This window comes from Gallus gallus, chromosome 3, assembly GCF_016699485.2.
Source record: "Gallus gallus isolate bGalGal1 chromosome 3, bGalGal1.mat.broiler.GRCg7b, whole genome shotgun sequence".
Lineage (NCBI taxonomy): Eukaryota > Metazoa > Chordata > Aves > Galliformes > Phasianidae > Gallus > Gallus gallus.
This window is the reverse complement of record NC_052534.1, coordinates 103,404,105-103,423,601: the sequence shown is the minus strand read 5'-3', so window position 1 is coordinate 103,423,601 and position 19,497 is coordinate 103,404,105. Positions and strand designations below refer to the sequence as shown.

Here is a 19,497-nt window from a genome sequence, read left to right as displayed (position 1 = left end):
TTTTATATATTTTTATAAAAGCTGATTATGGTCTCTGACCAAATGACCGGGGACAAAGGGAGTTTCTGAGAACCAGCCAGCCTGCCATTCATGCAGGTGCAGCACTGAGTTGTGGCAGGACTGTGTTCTTCCAACCAGAGGAAATTCAGAGACCTGCAGTCAGGAAATGGCAGGAGAGAGATGGCCATTGGAGAGATGAAGAGACTTGGGAAATCCAGGTGCATATCACTGCAAACAGATGTTTCGAGGAAAAACTCAGCTCTACTTACAATGCTTGATTTTCCTTATGCTTTTGAGCAAATTTGCTATAGATCGATGCTGAAGATATGGAAAAGGAACTTTGGACAGCAACAAAAATCCAGCAAGGACATTGATATTGCTGAAATGCCTGTGGGAGCTCATAAATCATTAAGATACCAAGAGATACCACAACAAACAGAAAACTAAAATGCTGCATCTTGATTTTTCAGACAAAGTTACTTAGGATACACTATAAGCTGCTTTTGGGATCATCTACATTGCAATGCTAATGCAGGTTTCTGCCTGAAGTCTCTGAAATATGTACAAGCTCCTTTCCACTTTGCATAGCTCCAATTAGTGTCTAATCAATAGGTTTATTTGCCTGCCTAGAAGTATGACCAACTTCTATTTTATGTGGGAAGCATTTTTAATGTGGCAGGCTGAAGCAGGTACTCTTTCTGAAAGGTAAAATTGTTCTTGGAAGCCTTCCATTAGGAGACAGCAGAAACTCCACCGCTAACTCTTAATTAAGTGCTCTATTGCTTTGGGTTTGTTTTTAATTATTTTTCTTTGTAGATAAGTCATTAATAATTGAGTATCTGCTGGCCTGAGTCGTGACACTGTAAATGTACTAAGAAGAATGGCTGCCTGAAAGCCAGTGGCAGTTGTCCATCCAAGCACCAGCACAGCTACTACAGCAGTCTGGAAGGCAACTGTTCCCCTAAACTGTAATTTTAAAAATTTGGGGGGCAGGGGGGAAATTATTTGGCACACAGAGGCTTGCACACTGAGAGCAAACCCACCTCATCCAGCAACATACACTGCCACAACTGCATGCTTATTTTTGCTTCTGTTCAACAGTAATTGCCCACAACTTGCAGAAATAAACAAAAAAAATTGACACCCCCACACGTGCCATCTAAGAGTCATACAGCCAGGAATACACACTACTGCTGCAGATAGAAGAGCATCTTTCTTGTGTTGCAGCACCTTTCTTCATTGAATCGCTTGAGTTGGAAGGGACCCTTAAAGGCCATCAGGTCCAGCTCCCCTGCAATGAACAGGGACACCCATAGCTCCACCAGGTGCTCAGAGCGCCATCCAGGCTGACCTTGAATGTCCCCAGGGATGGGACATCCACCACCTCACCGGACAACCTGTGCTTCACTACCCTTACTGTAAACCACGTTTTCTTGCTGGCTCTAGATTTAAAAAAAAAAACAAAAAACAACAACAAAAAACCCTTCCTAATTAAGATTTAAGTATATATGCAGGAAAAACAGTTCTTTAACAATCTACTTTCAGACTGCAGTCTATACTGAATTCGACACCCAGACCTCGATCACAAAATGACTGTGCAGCAAAGAAACGGTAATAGGCTCCTTTTGTGAGGGACGAAGCGCACAACGGGTACGGCTGCTCTCAAAATTAATATTCTGCAAGCAAAACAGTCCTCTGCTCCAACAGAGGAAAAAATATTTTCACATCACCTTCTCTGGTCAGTCCTACTAAGCTGCTGACTCTAATGAGTTTAAACACCCTCCTGGAGACAGGCCTGCAGGTTTGGGTACGGCGGAGGGGAAGATGCTTCTTCAGTTACTTTTTTCTAGCTGTATCATTTGACATGTCGGTACTCAAAATGCTATCTATTCAACACAGTATGCAGCTAATCTAATCTAAAGCGGCACTGCAAGCACTGCTGTGCGATGGAAGTGTTTAACAACGCGGGCATGATTAGCCACATAGGTGGAGCTTTGCACACAATTGTTTTGGGAGATTTAACGCTGTCACAACGACAACATGGCGTCCTTGTCTTATCAGCCCTCAACTCAGAGGCTTTAATCTTGCTGTATCTTTCCCCCCATCCCTCGCTAAGGTGGAGGCTCATCTTACACTCATTATGGCAATTTAATGAAGGGAAGAAATGAGAATGATTAATAAAAGTCACTGCTGTTTGTAACGTTTTTGGCAAGTCGAGTTGCACTGAAGGATGCTTAGGCAATATTAAAGAGGTAGGTAGCATACGCATGCTAAGAACAATAATATATTTTGATGCATAACTGAGATGAATTTATAAAATCAAATAACCTGCAACAAAAATACCTCAACCAGACCAAGGAATGAAGCAAATAAGTTCAGTCAAACTCTTCAAACTGATTCAGGAACACTCCAGAAATATGGGAGGGGTAAAAGATTTTCTTCAAAGAAGTTTAGCTGTGGTAAGTCGAAAGATGAGGGCCGTGAAGGGAAGGAATGAAAAGAATAGGATTGCAAAGAGTGAGCGCAGTCCATCTGCCACCGCTTCAAGATGTGCCCACCACCGCCTGTCAGCTCCCTGCAAGTTCTCAAATTGCTTCTATAAAACAGTGCTGGAAGGGCTGGGTGGCATTTAGCTTAGTTCTCTTCAGACCAGCTAAGGCAATAATGTTCGTCAACCCAATACCACGTAACACCAGTGCTAAGCCTTTTGGCATAGCCGCTGTGAACGAGGCATTTCCAGAAGGAGGAGCAACTTAATGCCATGTGAATGCATATGTATTTAAGGTCCGTCCCTAAGGTCCTCCCAGCCTCTGCCCTGTGGGCATACTAAATACACCAGCACGCAGATCTCAATCGTCACAAAACAAAACAGGTTGCACTTACGTTCTGAAGGCACAAGTCTCTCGGCTGTTGTGAACAGCATTGTGCTGCAAACTGAATTAAAAATATTAAATAAAAGAGATTAAAAGTTCTCAAAGAGGATTTAAATACAGGCAGCAAGTCAGCACTTCGCTTCCTACAATCCCTTCCAAGAGAGATTAGGGGAGAAGGGCTCAATACCTTGGAAGTAAAATAGCTACAAAGAATGTTGATTTGCCTTAGAACAGGGGTCCCTGAAGATAAGGAGGCACAGGCACTTATGTTTTAAAGCTGAATAAAGCATTTAAGAGATATTGTCAACACAAGTATTAAAGAGATACTATCAACTTTAAATCCAGATTTTAAGAGTGAATCTGGAAAACTTTGAAATAGAGCAAATTTTTGTTGTTATTTTGTTGGCCGTAAGTAAATACGTGTGAATACATATACGTATTTATATATATATGTAAACATAAGTGAGTGTGTGTACACACACATAGAAGTAAGTCTTATCTTGCAGACATGAGCGATACCAAGTCCTCTACCAGACTGACATTACTGGGATTTGATTCTCAATTGACAAAGTCTTTCTCCTGAATTTCCATAAAAGCAAATCTCAAGAATATCAGTATTTACTTCTTTTTCTTGCTTATTAAAAAAACAAAAAACAAAACCACGGCATTAAGATGCAGCCTATCCCATTACAGATTAATCGGGACATTTGTTCAAGATAGGCAACAATAGTAACTGCATCCAATGAAAACACTTACACATACTTGCAGACTTCTGCCAATCCACCGCCCCATGCTGTGCAAGCTGTGTGTGTTTTTATTGCTTCAAATCCTCCCCTGAGACATTTGTCACTCCAATGGCCCCGTTCACTATCCTTTCATGCTGACAGACCTATAGGAGAGCAGCTTTAGGACCTAAAGCATCCCTTAAATTTCTTCCGTCTGCGCTCCCACAACAGCCCGGCGCCAGCTCTGCTTCCCCTATCCCGCAAACGGAGGCAATGGAACGGACAGCTTCCCTTGGTCTCACAACAAATAAAATAAAGTGGGAATTACGTGTTCCCTCTGCCACCAGACTAAGCCTGCAGCAAAGAAGTTCTAAGATACCTTAATCCTTCTGGCTGCCTTCCGTCATGCTGTGCCTCCTCCGTGCTCACAGCTCCCCCGTATTACTCTGTAATGATGCCAGCTGGCCTCTCTTAGCCAGCCCTTACTCTTTTTAATATTATTATTAATCAAATAACCTTCAAATTAAAAAACACGGTACAACCAACTCCTGAATATAATGTTTATCCATTCATGGGATCTTACCAAGTTGTGACTTATGTCTGCTTATGCCTCTTACTAGGCTGGATGTGGCTCTGGGCAGCCTGGTCTGCTGGTTGGCGACCCTGCACATGGCAGGGGGGTTGAAATTCGATGATCATTGTGGTCCTTTTCAACCCAGGCCATTCTGTGATATTCTGTGATGTGACGATAATTAATCGTAATTCAGGAAGGTACAGCATATGAACAACTATTCAAACATTTAAAAACGAAGTGGGTTGCTGGCTTTTTACAATGCTGACATATTTAGCACCCAAAACAAATCCTATTATTGCTGCCTTTCAAACAAAGGCACACGTTTTCTATGTGCGAGATCCTACGTTGCAGCACTCTCCGTTCCATCCCTCTGCAGCAAAAAGGCTGTTTGCGGCAGCAGGAAGTGCAGGGACAGACAATTACAAAAGTGATACCACTGGATGGAAAAAGAGTTTTAGTTGCATACCCAATTGATGGCAATCCCCTTTTGCCATTGAATATGGATTATCAAATTAAAGAATGGAGCAGAGTGGAGTGGAATAGCTCTTTGAATATATTCTTAGGGGCCAAGCTATCATCACCAATGTGAGCAAAGTAGTAACTGCTGGAGTAACTACTTATTTAGGTATCCTGCCGCTATAGGAAGGGTAAGTCTATTTTTCCTTGCTTAGCAAAGTCTTCTGTCTATTTTGTGCTCTACAGGACACGATCACTTCGAAATTAAAACTTGTGGGAGAGGGTAGAAAGACAAGAACATGCCAGACATTCCTGCACACAAACTCACAGCACCCAGCAAGCTTCCAGCCATTGCGGAAAAGTCCCAAACTGATATTCCTGGTACAGGTGTTGAGAGCATTACTGTAAAAGGCCAGCACTCTGCTTACTCTGCTTGGTTCTACACGGTCCAACCATCTCCACGAAGTCAGTTCGGTCTCACTTTTGTTTTTAATTTACGCAGAATCAAGTACAAAACGATCCCAAGATAGGAAGTGGCAAGCCTTAGTGAATGGCTTCTAGGAATTCAAATTTCAGTGGCATCTATAAAAAAAACCCCAACATAAAGCTTCCTCCCAATTATTTACCTCCCCAAAGTCCAAGTTTTCAATGACAGGCACAAAAAATAAAAGCCCAGCCAAGTCCAACTGTTGTCAAAAGGGCAGCAATGCACTGTATACCCGAGGAGAGCCTCACCACCACCATTCTACTTTTTAACTGAACAAAAATGGGTAACTTCAGTGCTTTCACAATATAGTGTGAAAACTTCAGATTTCACCGCTTCTCTGCCCAATTTTTATCTCAAGGACCTGAGCTCCGGTCTCCTTATGAACCATATTCAGGATGAAGGCATCCAGTGTGAATCCTTGGATGTTCACTGTTGGCAGCACATCTGACAACTCAGCACCGAAACACCCAGCCCCGCACAAGCAAAGATGCCTCGCAAGCCTAGCTTAGCCGACCTGGCAATTAAACACAGTTAAGTGCTTACCATCAATCACAGCAAAATAAAAATGGAACCTTCTCTTACTCGCTAATATTAACCTCAACACAGCACTTGGCACTGCTGATAAACCTTGCTAAACGAATTATATTTCCAGATCCAGAGACCCACAGGGCCAAGCAAGCTTCTGTCAGTAGTCAACCCAGGTGACTCCCTCTGACAATAAAAGGAAAATCCATCTCCGTAGCCTTCAGTGAGCGCAGAGTGCCTTCAGATATAACATCATCTCGAGCTTGGTTAGGCACAAATGACTCTTCCACGGAGTTATGACACCCCATCGCTCTTCATGCTCTAGCTACCCCAAGTTACTAACCAATCTGCTTCACCACAAGTTCTAAAATTAACTTGCATCGCTTCTAAAAACACTGGAAGCACTTCAGCATTTTAAATGGAGGCTGTAGAACCCTGAAAATAAAAGAGTTCAGCATGAAAGATCGCTATTTGTAACCCTCCACATTTGCCAGTAGTACACAGCTCTTGGAGCACTGGAAATCAAGCATAAACAACTCCTTCACTCCAGTTTTGCTTATATGCATATGCTGGCCATATTCCCCATAGAATCAAGACAGCTCAGGGATAAAAGTTTAGAATGAACTTATTATAAGCTCACTGCAGAGTAGATTAATAGTGTACAGGAAAGCTTCAGCTCTGCCAAGCCACTATAAAGGAATATACGTCTACACACAGACTTTGCAAACATCTGTGCCAAACACAGGAGAGAAAAATCAAGAGGTGCTCCACAAAGAGGACTGTGCTCTTCATCTCCCACCTCTGCATCTAAGAGATTTAACAGCAAGATGAAGAAATAACAGTTACGTATAGGCGAAAGAGTGCTTCCTTAGCATCCAGGATGCTACAAACATAAGGAAGCTTCTGCTACTTCCCATCAGATTGTCTTTCTTATTGCGGTCTTCCCATGGCTCAAAGCCTCTGAGGCTTTTTGGCTCTCTGTCACTGTAGCTGACCTCCTTGTTTGAGTTTTGCCTGGTGAAGCAAGAACAGATAAGAGTGACATGATTCATGTTTTACTGTAACCAAGAAACTTGTTGATAGCTTGGAGGACGTGGCTATGAGACTGAAGCATAAACATCCGATCAAAGCATGGTCCGAAGGATTATTCTGTTTCTTTCCCACATCTCTTACTCATACAATTCAAGAGAAATCTCCACATGCACGCTGCAGCCTCTCCTCTGTCGCAGGGACTCAGTTTGCAACTGTGACACAAACCAGTGCCTCGTTCCCAGTGTCGGCAGCACAGAAATGCTTCAGACACAGCCATCAGCTCTCCCATCAGCAGCACGAGAATTTCTCCTCCAGTCAGTTTTCACTAATGCTATTCACAGCGGAGGAGCTGGCAGGACTCATCCCGGCTTCATTTTGTACCTTCTGGGAAAGCTATGAGTAACAGCAGAGGCAGCTGCAGCCTGAACGAGCTGATACAAAGCCGGCCAAGCTGCACCATCCCCTGCCAGCAGTGCAGGGCCCGGGGTCGGCTGCACACAGAGGTCTGTGATACCTCTGGCAGCACCCAAAAATCAGACCTGAATCATGCAGTAACAGCGTTGCAATGGCAGCAGGCTTGTAGTTGTCCTCTCTCCTTTTCAGGCAACTGTTTCTTCCCAGTCGTAAAGGAAAGCTGAAATTAAGCCTTTGAATTTGGATCAAGTCAACAAGTGCTTACCAGTGGTCTGAACAATTTGTTTCCTTTTCTTTCCCCATTCTCCAATTTACCAGCAAGTACTGCAATAGAATCTAGTTAATTCTCACTAATGAGTGGGAGAACAATTGCTAAGCCAAAAAAAATTTTGTTGTGTGCAAGTAAGCAAACAAATTAATGTACCATAAACCATGTTTTGTTCACTTATTTTGACAACTGTAGTTTGCTTTTAATTATGATACTCCCTAGCAGACTAGTTTGCCTGTTTCTCTTGCAGAAGTACTGAACCCTTTCTCATTCTCCTATACGTTTTCCCTGAACCTGTGTTGCTGGTTTTCCTTTCAAGCTGGATTTAAAAGAACATCCCTTGTGACACCACATCTGTTACTAACTCAGTTCAGCATCTCGCTCTGACTTAAATTGGACACTTAAGTCTTCCTACCTCCTCTGGATTTGATCGATGTAAGGAGCTCCCCTATTTTCGCCCTGCATTCCAGCACTGCTTAGAACACTGCTTAGCTTCTGAACTTGCCAGCCGTAGAGTAAGCCTGGCACATGCAGCCAGTTGTGAAAACACTCGTGTGCTCAGCACTGTCTTATAGGCACATAACAGGCTTTTGTTTTTTTGGATGGTCACATGTTTTTAAATGATATGGTGTTGTACAACACGGTTGGTTTATCTATTTGTTTATTAAAGTTTAAATGTAAAAAAAAAAAAAAAAAAGAAAACAAGCAAACAGCCAACTGCTTTAACAGGCTTTTGCAGAAAAGAGCAAGGATTCCTCTGATGCTCAAAGCAAAAAAACACCTTTGCCTTAGGTGAGATGTAGGCGATAGCCTCTACTGACCAACTGCCAGCAGAAATGGTGCATGCACTTTGCCCCAACTATCTGCCTAACCAACACGAAAACCCTCCCAATTCCTGGGCTTGGTTCCCTCTCTGAGGGAGTGAGAAAAGACAATGAGAAAAGACTCTGAGAAAAGACAATGGTCTAAATTCTGGAGCTACCAAACACAGGCATGATTTGGCACACACAGAGTTGCTGAGTGTGTGAGATGCGGGTGCCAGGTGAAAGAAGTAGGTCATGTGAAGAAAAGCTGCCCTAGGACACCATACGGCCCCTCAGTCTATTTATGAAGTGACAGTCAAAGCCAGCAGAGAATTACCGTTCCTAAAGCAAAAGCTGCAAAGAGACAAGAAGAAAAATGGGAAGGTATGGCCTCTTGATCATCAGGCCAGAGAAGTCTCACCAGACAAAGCTGGATTGGTTTCAGATGGAGAAAAGAAGGTGCCCATCTAGATCTGTTAGGAAGTAACCTGTTTCTCCAACAGGCTGAATACTTCTAAATGTTTCATGCCACAGCCACCATCCAAAGTTAAAGACCCCGTTGTACACCTGCAGTTAGTGACTGATGGGAAGAAATCCCATCAAGGCAAAAATTATGAGATAAAGGTGATTAAAACAATTAATGCATTAGAAAGGAATCTTAAAGGGAGGTATTTGGTAATGTAAATCTCTGATTTTTCTGTGGCCCTGTGTGGAGCCAAGACTTGGATTCAATCTTCCTTATGGGTCCCTTCCAACTTGGGATACTCTGTGATTGTAGGCTGGAATCGTAGTCAACCTCTATGAGGGCACAATTGGAAGACAGACAATTTCCTACCCAGATAGTTTTCATCTATGGAAATATAACCAGGAAAAGTTTGACTAACCAAAAGTCCTGAGCACCCAACGGTTCTCACCAATGAGGTTACTTCATATAACCCTTTCAGTTACTACTTCCAGCTTTCTTGAAGGTTTTCAGAATTCCATAAGCAATAGCACAGCTCTTCTTTAACTGGAAGTCACATATTCCAAACAGAAAGTTTCACTCACTGTGATGACTTTCTTTCTCCCCATTAGCCAACTTCTTCCTTCTCCCGTGCAGTGGGAATATTTCCAATTGGTCCATCCATGGCTGCATCCCTCTATCAGCAGCAGACAGCCCCAGGTGCACACTAAGCAAGGACTGCTGTAACGCTAACACAGCAGTACAGCAGCTACCTGGCAGCTGTCACAGCAGATTATCCTTCTTCTAATTCTCTTTTAAGCTCAAACAAGTAAAGCTCTATCGTCTCCTTCCTGCACATCCCACTTTCCTTCCTTGGATGTTTCCCTTCTGGAACATCAGGTTTCCAACACCATCCTAGCTCATACCGCTCATCTCTGCAGCAGCATTACCCACTGATGCTCTGATCCTGGCTTCAGCCCCGACCCTATGATCTAAGCCTATCCTCCTCCTCAAAAGTTTCAGTCCCAACCCACAGCTCCAGCTTCGCTGTACTAAGGAGAGCTGACAGCCATTGAAATTTGACAGCTATTGCCAGTACCTGGGCATCAAGTGCCCCCAGAAGGCAAAAGGCTCTTCCTACCTCACCACTCTTTTTTTCTCAACCAAAAAACAAAAGCAAAAACACCAGAAAATCTCCCAGTATTCGCAGACAGTATAGTTTAAGCCCCACAGAATCTGGCAGCAATAGGATGAGAGATATCTGCCTCAACAGCCTTCTGAAGATCATGGACCTACAGATAAGTCTACCAGTCCCATTATTCTGCTGTGCCAATGCAGTGCACCAATGGAGATACCACTTGGGACTGCATCAGAGGTCAGTTACCCGTATTCCTCCAGGTAAGCAAAGAATCGCCACCTGCATCTACCCAGCTTTCCAAGAGGCACTTCGTTTATGGAAGGGAACAGTTATGAGTAGCTGCCTCAATCCAAACGCTTACTTTCAGCAAAGAGCAGCAGAGATAACCCAATCAAACTTAGCACCTTGTAGCTCTGATCCATGCTGGCCTCCCATAAGGACCAAACCAGAAATACACATTCCCCTCCAGGGTGATTGCTCTACCTTATTTAAGACCCTAATACCAGTTACAAAACCTGAAACTCCAGCCTCCAAAGAGGTTGATAAAAGCCACATCCAACTTTTTTGTTGTTTGTTTGTTTTTCTTCCGAGGTTTGGTCAAATCAACTCTTTTATACCAGCTCCTAGGCGGTTCCAAGGCAATCCCCACAGCCATCACTGGCCTCCTTTTCCATGCTCAGAACATTACATCTCAGCCTCCCAGTCACAGCTTTGGCTAAGAGTCTCTGTCTGCTACAGCTCTGCTCCACTCTTTTTCTTCCTACTCCTCTGCACACCATGTTCCCCAGCACCCTGCCAAGGACTCTGGGGCTGTGGGCCATCATGGAGACACACTAAAACAGACTGAAGGGCTTCCAAAGGAGCTCATTGTCCCAGTTTCCAACATAATAGGACTGAAACAACAATCATTTCACAAAGCAAAATGTCAAAATTCAAAAAGTGAAAGCCACAGGCAGTGCTCTGGCATCATGACAGAAGATTTCTCAATCTTTTTGTGGTAAAAGATTATTTCTTCTTTGAAGGAAAAAAAAAAAAAAGTGGAGGACCAATCATAGTAGAAGAAAGTTTTATCTTTATGAGACCAAAATGAGTTCTCAGCAGTTGGGCAGACCCAATTTTATTGTCACTGTTACATCCTCCCAAAGCATGGTATGCCCTGACAAACTTCACCTCCCTACCTGAGAGCCATTAGATGGCCTCCGAGGGCAGGTCACCTTCAAGACTGCCCATGCACAAATAAACAGCATCACAGAATGAGAAGGTTAGAAAAGACCTCTAAGATCACCACGTCCAAAGTCAGCCCACCACCATCATGTCCACCGTGTTCCTCGATGCCACATCTCCATGTTTCCTGAACACCTCCAGGGACAGTGACTCCACCACCACCACCCCTGTTCCAATAACACACCACTCTTTCTGAGAAGTTCTTCCTAATATCCAACCCAAACCTCCCCAGTGCAATCATTATCTCTTATCCTATAATTTCAGGTATCTACACCTACTGCTGCATCGCCTTTGCCTTACAGAAAATAGTGCTGGCCTGCAGGACAACAGACTACTTAAGCCTAAAATGAAGTGTATTACATGCAATATTTCTACCATAACCAGGAGTTCATTTGATCTCAGTGTCTCACACAAATCCCTTCTCCTCTCTGCATCTCAGCTTTGTCATCTGCAAAACTTTGCAGAGTATATGAACAAAAGGCACTGCAGAAATGCAGAAAGTCACCGAGCAGAATGGGAACACTGGGGCCAAGCAGACAATTGCCTCAGATTTCCCAAAGATGGTTATTTATTCATTCTCACATTGTTTCAGGAGCACCAAGAAGCCTTAACTGTGATAAAGGTCCAACAGTTGCCAACTGAGTACTTTTCTTTAATCACATTTGATGCCGCTCTTAAAGCAGTCTGTCAGCTTCTGGAGTCATTCGATTAAACACAAGTATGACTTCAAAGCAAACAAACAAGGGATACATTTCTATTTGTTTGTTTCAGTGTTTCTAAGTGGTGTTTTGTTAGAATTTTCAGCGTGAAGGAAATTCACGGCACTTACGTTTGGATCTAATTTTCATGAAAATTAAATAAAAATAGAAAAACACCAGCCATCCAAAGCCTTCCTACCCCCCCTCCCAGCAATTAAGTTTCCACAAAGAGGTTGCTAGACAGCCAACTTGGTTTAGGATATGCTTCACAAATCAGTGCTGCTCAGCTTAAACCATCACCAACAAACCGAAGTGGAAGCTTGGCGGTAGTTGCTCAAACACCTGAGAAATGACAGCCAGACACTGAAAACAACTGTTGGGCATGGGTAGAACAGACACCTCAGGCACTGCATAACCTGCCAAGTAAGGGGCACGATGTACATTAAGTTGTGCTGCTCATTCTTCCCATCCTCTTCGTGTTCTACTAATGGGAGTTTAAGGAAAAAGTTCATTTCTAATCCTCAGACCATTAAGGGAACAGCTCGACTTTAACAAATCACCATCTCCTACTGAAGTAGGACTTGATAATGAAATGGGATATGGGTCTAATCCTATAGTTATAATACATATTAGAAATATGCACCCTTTCACAAAACTCTTTTCCAGTAGCCCAGTTCTAAAGACAGAACAAAACCCAACTGTGATTCCCAAAATCTGCAGGACCACTCCCCCCCACAAAAAAAAAACAACAAAAAACAACAAAAAACACTGATCTAAATAAAAGGAAAACTCTAGTACTTAAGAACACTTGTAATAATCTATATTGACATCAACAGAATTGGCTGACTCATTTCAGGGACAGCAAGCTTGACTTCTTCCAAGTATTTCAGCTGTAGTAATACCAGCACCGTTCTGGAAAGCTCATGGAAAAATCCTGAAACAATTGCTCACTGAGACAGGGAAAACAATACCAAAAAACCCTCACTGTGTTAGCTTGAGCAATAAAGCAGTTTTGAAGTGCTACTATCAAATCAATAGTATTGCTTCCTTGCTCTGTGTACTAGACACCCAAATCCAAGGGAAATACTGCAGGCTCAGAGAGGGCTCAGAGGACCATAACAACAATATTTCGGATGTGAAGACCCTTATTTGAAGGCAGACTGAAGACCGAATAGCAGACTTTAGAGACAAAATAAAAATGTAAAATCGTGACTAGCACAGAAGTCATAACTTCAGTTTCTCTCTTCTTGGTCTCCTAACAATAGGGAATTCAATAAAAGCTACAAGTTATAGAGCAGATAAAAATAAGATACTCTCAAAACGTCTAACCAGACTGCGGAGCTTGAAGCCAGAAGCAGCTGTCAAGGCCAAAAATGCAAGCATTCCCCTATAAGCTCCTGGAAACATACATATGGCTAAGAACATCCAGAGATTTGGAAGCCCATGACAAGAACTCTTGGTATGAGATCTTTAACTCTTATACCAATCCCTTAAGAAGATAGCGAGAGGCAGGGATAATTACAACTGCCCTAATCAAAACTGCCAGGTCCTGCACATTGGCCACAACAACCCCAGGCAATGCCACAATCCTGGGGCAGAGCAGCTGGAAGACTGTGTAGAGGAAATGGATCCGGGGCTGTTGGTCGATGCTCAGCTGAATGTGAGCCAGCAGAGCACCCAGGTGGCCAAGAAGGCCAATGGCATCCTCAGTTCTACCAGAAACAGCATTGCCAGCACGAGCAGGGAAGTGATCATCCCTCTGTACTCAGCACTGGTGAGGATGCACTTCAAGTACTGACCTCACTTTGGGGCCCCTCACAAGAGGCTGTAGCAAGGTGAGAGTCAGCCTCTTCTCCTGCATAACTAGTGATAGGACTAGGGAGAATGGCCTCAAGTTGCACCAGGGGAGATTCAGGATGGATGCCAGGAAAAATTTCTTCTCCCAAAGTGTTTAGGCACTGGAACAGGCTGCCCAGGAATGTGGTTTTGTCAGCATCTCTGGAGGTGTTCAAGAAATGTTTAGACGTTGTACTAAGGGACGTGATTTAGTAGGGAAATATTGGTAATAGGTGGACAGTTGAACTGGCTGATCTTGGAGGTCTTTTGCAGCCTTGGTGATTCTATGACTCTATGAAAAGGTCATTTCTCATTTTATTAATAACCTGGCCATGAGAACTGCTCTAAGTCACTACCTGATGAGGTGGGCCAGAAGTCTGACAGCTCCATAGACAGCCTGACTGTTTTTAAGCTTCATTTAGTCATGAAGATTTACTTATTTATTTTGTTTCCAGGAAAATGTTCAAACTAAATGAACATTCTTGAAAACAAATTAAGAAATCTAAATCCCTCTCGAGCAACTTAAGACAAAAACGCTTATAAAGATTTGGTGAGGTATTATATGGGGCTGCCCATATAGGGAGGTAGTAGAATCATAAACCCTAGAAGCGTTCAAGAAAATGGTAAATGTGGCACTGAGGCACATGGTCTAGAGCATGGATTGATGACTGGACTAAATGATCTTAGTTGTTCTTCCAACCTTGATGATTCCATTACTTCCAATTTTATTTCTGAAAGCACAAGCAAGATCTTTCTCCAATGCTTTTCATTTATTTTCTTTAGCTGTTCAAGAGAGCTTTTAATATTTCAAGTCTTGTGCCATGTCCTCAAAACATGCCCAATTTTCCAGAAGTAGAATTTAAATGCTGTTTCCTCAAATCACATTTTATTTCAGTTCTTTAAAATCCTCCAAATTCCTGCATTATTTATGACAACAAACAGTATATGCAATCAGCACTACAAAGTTACTTTCACTGTAGATTGAGAAGTTGCCAACATTTCTATGTAAAAAGGTTTTTTTGTTGTTGGTGGTTTTTTGAGGTTTTTTTTTGCATGAAATGTCCAACCATACGATCTATTTTATATTTGCAGTTGATCAACTTAATAGGATGGGAGGCAATGGCCTTAAGTTGCACTGGGGAGGTTCAGGTTGGATATTAGGAAAAAATTCTTCTCAAAAGAGTGATGAGATATTGGAACAGGCTGCCCAGGGAGGTGATGGAGTTACCATACCTGGACGTTTTCAAGGAAAGGGTAGATGTGGCACTGAGGGATGTGGTCTAGAGTGGTCACACACATGGCTTGATGGCTGGACTAGATGATACTAGTGGTCCTTTCGACCTTAATGATTTTATGAAACACACCAATAACTATTTTGTATCCAACCAGCAGCAGAAGCACCATCAGAACCAAACCCTGGGAAAGCTACAGAATAGACATGCTGAAGTAAGGACTCATCATTCAAATACTAATGACAGATCAAAAACAACCTAGCAGAATACAATCACCAAATTCAATAATATCAAAACCATGGCAAAAAGTTATCCAACTCATTTCTTTATAATAGAATTGCTCAGCTGGAAGGCATGCTCAAAGACCATCTAGTCCAACTGTCTGACCACTTCAGGGCTAACCAGAAGTTACAGAGATTACTGTGGGTGTTGTCCCAATACCTCTCAAACACTGACAGGCATGGGGTGCCAGATCACCTCCAGGAAGTCCGCTCCAGTGTTTGACCACACTCACAGCAAAGAGATTTTTCCTAATATCCAGTCTTCCCCAGGCATACTCAAAGACAGGCAGAACATCCCAAAAATGCAGTTAATCCCACCGATGGGTATTTGAGTCTTCTAACCAAGCCAAATTTTTCTGACAGCCAAGTAGCCTCTTGTCTTCAGAACCTTTCTACCTTCAAAACCAGAAGACAAAAAAGCATGACTTTAACACTTGCAAAGTGTTTTTTTAGCCACTGCTGCAGTAATTTCAATGGCTCTTTCCAGAACCTTTCTATAAACAACCTACTGGATGAAGCCACTGGTGCGAGGAGTTTGGTGGCCAAGGACAAGGATCCAGGAGCAGAGGCGCCAAGAAGCACTGCGCAAAGTTAAGACCTCACAAGCAGATGAGGGATGGGGCTGGGGCTCTCTTATCACACACACCAGGCCCAATAGCCCCGAGGAACTGCTGGCATGCCAGAGCTGGCATGCCCCCTTCACAGCAACACACTGCCCCAACAAAGGCACTTGGGTCACACACTGATGGCCGTCTACAAGTTATTTTTAGTGAAGTACGTTGAAAAGAAATTCAGCTGGAACAGACCAAAACAGGTTCTAGGGATGGCCTGTAAGCCCTCAGAGGCCAAAGACCACAGGATGTTTGGATCAGCTCCAGTCCCAGCTACAGCAATCCCAGTTCTTTCAGTTAGGCTCTACAAGCCTACATTCTCTACAGACCTACAAGCCTTCAAAAAATAACGACATGCTATAAATCAACCTTGATCCCCAGCAGTTAGCATTTATTACCTCCTTTCTGCTGCACGCTGGCTTGCATCATCCACAAAGCCTCATTTTCTACTGCTACAGGTTCCCAAAGGGGCTCCTTTTCTGCGCCTTCAGTGGGCTTCCCTGCCCACGAATGGATAGGACAAAGTTCAAAACAGCTAGATTTGTTCTTATGTCAAAATTAAAGCATGTGGATTCTCCTCTGTTTTGTTCAAAGCTGCATATCAAGGTATCCAAGTTTCTTCCCCTCCCTGGGGTCACATTGTGAACTCTGAATTTTGGTGGGCAGGCTGACTCAAAGTCCAAGAAAACAACATCGTTAACATTTTTTTTGGCTTTATTTTGGAGCTCTGAAAATGGGAAGACAAGCTTTCTCTGCTCAAAACTATTTTACAAGCAAGGCAGCTGGCTCCACTGCAACTGTAGTGGAGTTTTTTAACCCCCTGCTCCCTTCCTAGAGATGACCTAAATCCACGCTCAATACAAGACAGGGGAAAGCAGCAAGTTAGCTAAAGGTGACAAGTAGTTGTTTTTGAGAAGGAAGGCATCTGCTATAGCACATTAAAATACAGATTCAACTTCTGAACAAACAGCACGTTTAGGAGATTTCAGTCTGGTCTGGAGTGGCTCTAGGCTAATTCTGCTAAAACTGCTATTGGCTTCACAGTACTGTAACTGAGCAAATAACTTCCAGAACTTTGCCACAGCTCTATATGCCAAAATGAAAATATAGAGAAGTTAAATATGTTGTTACACATACTTTGGAAGCCAAGGATTTCTGATACAATAGCTGTACAGCTAATAAGTTAGCACCAAGATACAAACAGCAGCCAGGTCAAATCCTTAAGTCACTCTGTAGGAAACCTAGATATGTGCTTGTTTTAGCTCAGAATTACACCGAGACCTCATATGGTCCTTGCTAATGAAATGAGAGGAAGCAGTAGTATCTATTCCCAGTGTAACAGCAGGGAAACCAGATTGCAAGGTTCTTCTGCTAATATGAGTTACTATAGTGTTGCGGGAGCTTTGCACTGTTGCAATAATTGCAAATTTAACAGGCTTTTTCATCCTTCTCACCTTCAAATCCTCTCTCTCAGAACAGCTTAGTGCTGCCATCTACTTTTTTTTTTTTTTTTAATCTTAACAGTTTTTTGGTGGTTTTTTTTTTTTCCCTAACAAAGTTCTTAGGAAACCAACCCACCCACAGCAAGAACATCTCAAGTCTCTACCACTGGGTCCCCAAATTTACACTTTGCCCACCTAATTGCCAAAAGCAGGGAAAAAAAAATAAAGCCACTACCATTAACTGCATTATTTCCTTCACAATACCTGGGGAATACTTTACAATAATGGCATACAAAGCCAGGCTGGATGTGGCTCTGGGCAGCCTGGTGTAGAGATTGGTGACCCTGCCTAGGGCAGGGGGGTTGAAACTACATCATCTTTGAGGTCCTTTTCAAACCAGGCCATTTTGTGATTCTATGAAGTTAAGCAAGCAAAGTCAAGGACAAAAACATGGCAAAGACACAGGACTTAAGAATACTTCAGGACAGTTCTGGAAAGCAAATTTATTTAGCTGAAAATGTTATTCAAAGTTTCAGTCTCAGAGGATTAATATATATATATATATATTTTTACAAGTCATTTATTTGCACAGATACTAACATTGCTGGAAAAATAAATAAATTTCAAGGCTAAAGGATCGATCATCTGAATAAAGAGGCTAAACCCATTCAGGCTTTTTACTAGAAGCCTGCTGCTGATCAGGCAGGAACTGGTCTTGATTAATTCTCCACCTCACTTTTTCATTGCACCAATTTATTTTTAGGGTGTGAGCACTTTCTTTACATAATTCCCCGACAACCATTTTTGAGTGCCTTAACTGAGTTCTGGAATGGAGAAAAGATGTCTACAAACCACAGTGCTGCTTCCATTTGTACTTTCCTATAGAATGAAAACAGCTAGGAATACTGGGAGGCCACAGAACCTTCTGCCTCCCACCCATGTCACACTGACTTGGGATGGAGGGGACCTACAAGACCATTTCGCTTCAACCCCTCTCCTTTAGGCAGGGTTGCCACCCACCAGATCAGGCTGCCCAGGGCTCCATCCAATCACTTTGAATACCTGCAGTCATGGGGCAGCCACAGCATCTCCAGGCAGCCTGTGCCAGCACCTCACCACCCTCTGAGAAAAGAATTTCTTCCTAACATCTAACCTAAGTCTCCCCTCTTTTCATTTTCCCTTGTTCTAACACTGCCAGGCCACCGGTTCCACTCCTGCAAAAGAAGGTGCATCTATCCCTACCATAAAGATCTTCTCCACAGCTGGTGCCCTCCAGAGAATTATGCTGCTGGCATTGCCTCCCTTCACTCTAACCAACACAGCCCTAACCTCTGCAAATTAGGGCCTTATCTCAAGGAGGCTGTGGATGCCCCATCCCTGGAGGCATTCAAGGCCAGGCTGGATGTGGCTCTGGGCAACCTGGTCTGGTGGTTGGCGACCCTGCACATCGTAGGGGGGTTGAAACTCAATGATCATTGTGGTCCTTTTCAACCCAGGCCATTTTGTGATTCTATGATCCCTGAAGAAATAAAGCCTCCATATAGACTTCAGCACAGTGGTGGCTGGCTGTGTCTAGATCCATATTTGCTTTGCTCCAGTAACATGCAGACTTCCGATAAGAACAATTTGAGGAAAAAATAATTAAAATAATCTAGATTTCAGTGTGATCCATTTTCATTCTATCAGACACTTTGGCAAGCAACAGGCTCTGAATTATTCTTCTCCAAAAGAGTATTGAGGCATTGGATCCAACCGCCCGGAGAGATGGTGGAGTCACTGTCCCTGGAGGTGATCAAGAACCATGGAGATGTGGTACTTTAGCGGGGAAATACCAGACTAGGTTTTCCCCACACACATGCCATTAGGATCATACACAGGGGGGAATATTTTCCCTACTGCCCTGGCCTCTGTCTCAGCACAGGCTACTCAGATCCTTGCCCAGGTTTGCAATTTGGTCTCCCGTACTCGTATGACCCCAAGGCTCTGCTGAGGCTGCAGACAAGTCATGAGGGTTCTGGTGGAGTGAATACATTTGTCCACAGGGAACCAAAAGGAATTAAATCACATTATGCACGCTGTACCAGGCTGACGAAGGTCACAGATCTGAACAGGGGCAGCCAAACCTTCAGCGCAGAAGTTAATGTTACGAGGAAGCACCCTGAAAAGGGATGAGGCTATTTTCAGCAGCAGATTTATTTCTTTGCTTTTTGCAGAGGTTTTATTTTATCACAGAAAGCGGATGGGATAAGAGAAAAATTAAAACTAAAACATAGGTGTTTTTCTTCTAAGTAAAACCTCATTTCTTAGCTGTCACTCTTGCATTCTGCATACCATGCCTTAGCATTAACTGCTGCCAAATGCAAGACGTCAGGTCCATCTGGCAGATGTACACTTCCCTGGCTGCCAAGTGTTTCCTTATGATGCACGGGCTTTACT

The 19,497-nt window shown here is 43.1% G+C and overlaps 1 protein-coding gene across 2 annotated transcripts in view; it reads right to left on the bottom strand.

The window, feature by feature from the left end:
• The window catches only part of KLHL29 (kelch like family member 29), a 415,168-nt gene that overhangs the window by 383,153 nt on the left and 12,518 nt on the right, over positions 1 to 19,497 (bottom strand). The window lies entirely within an intron of this gene.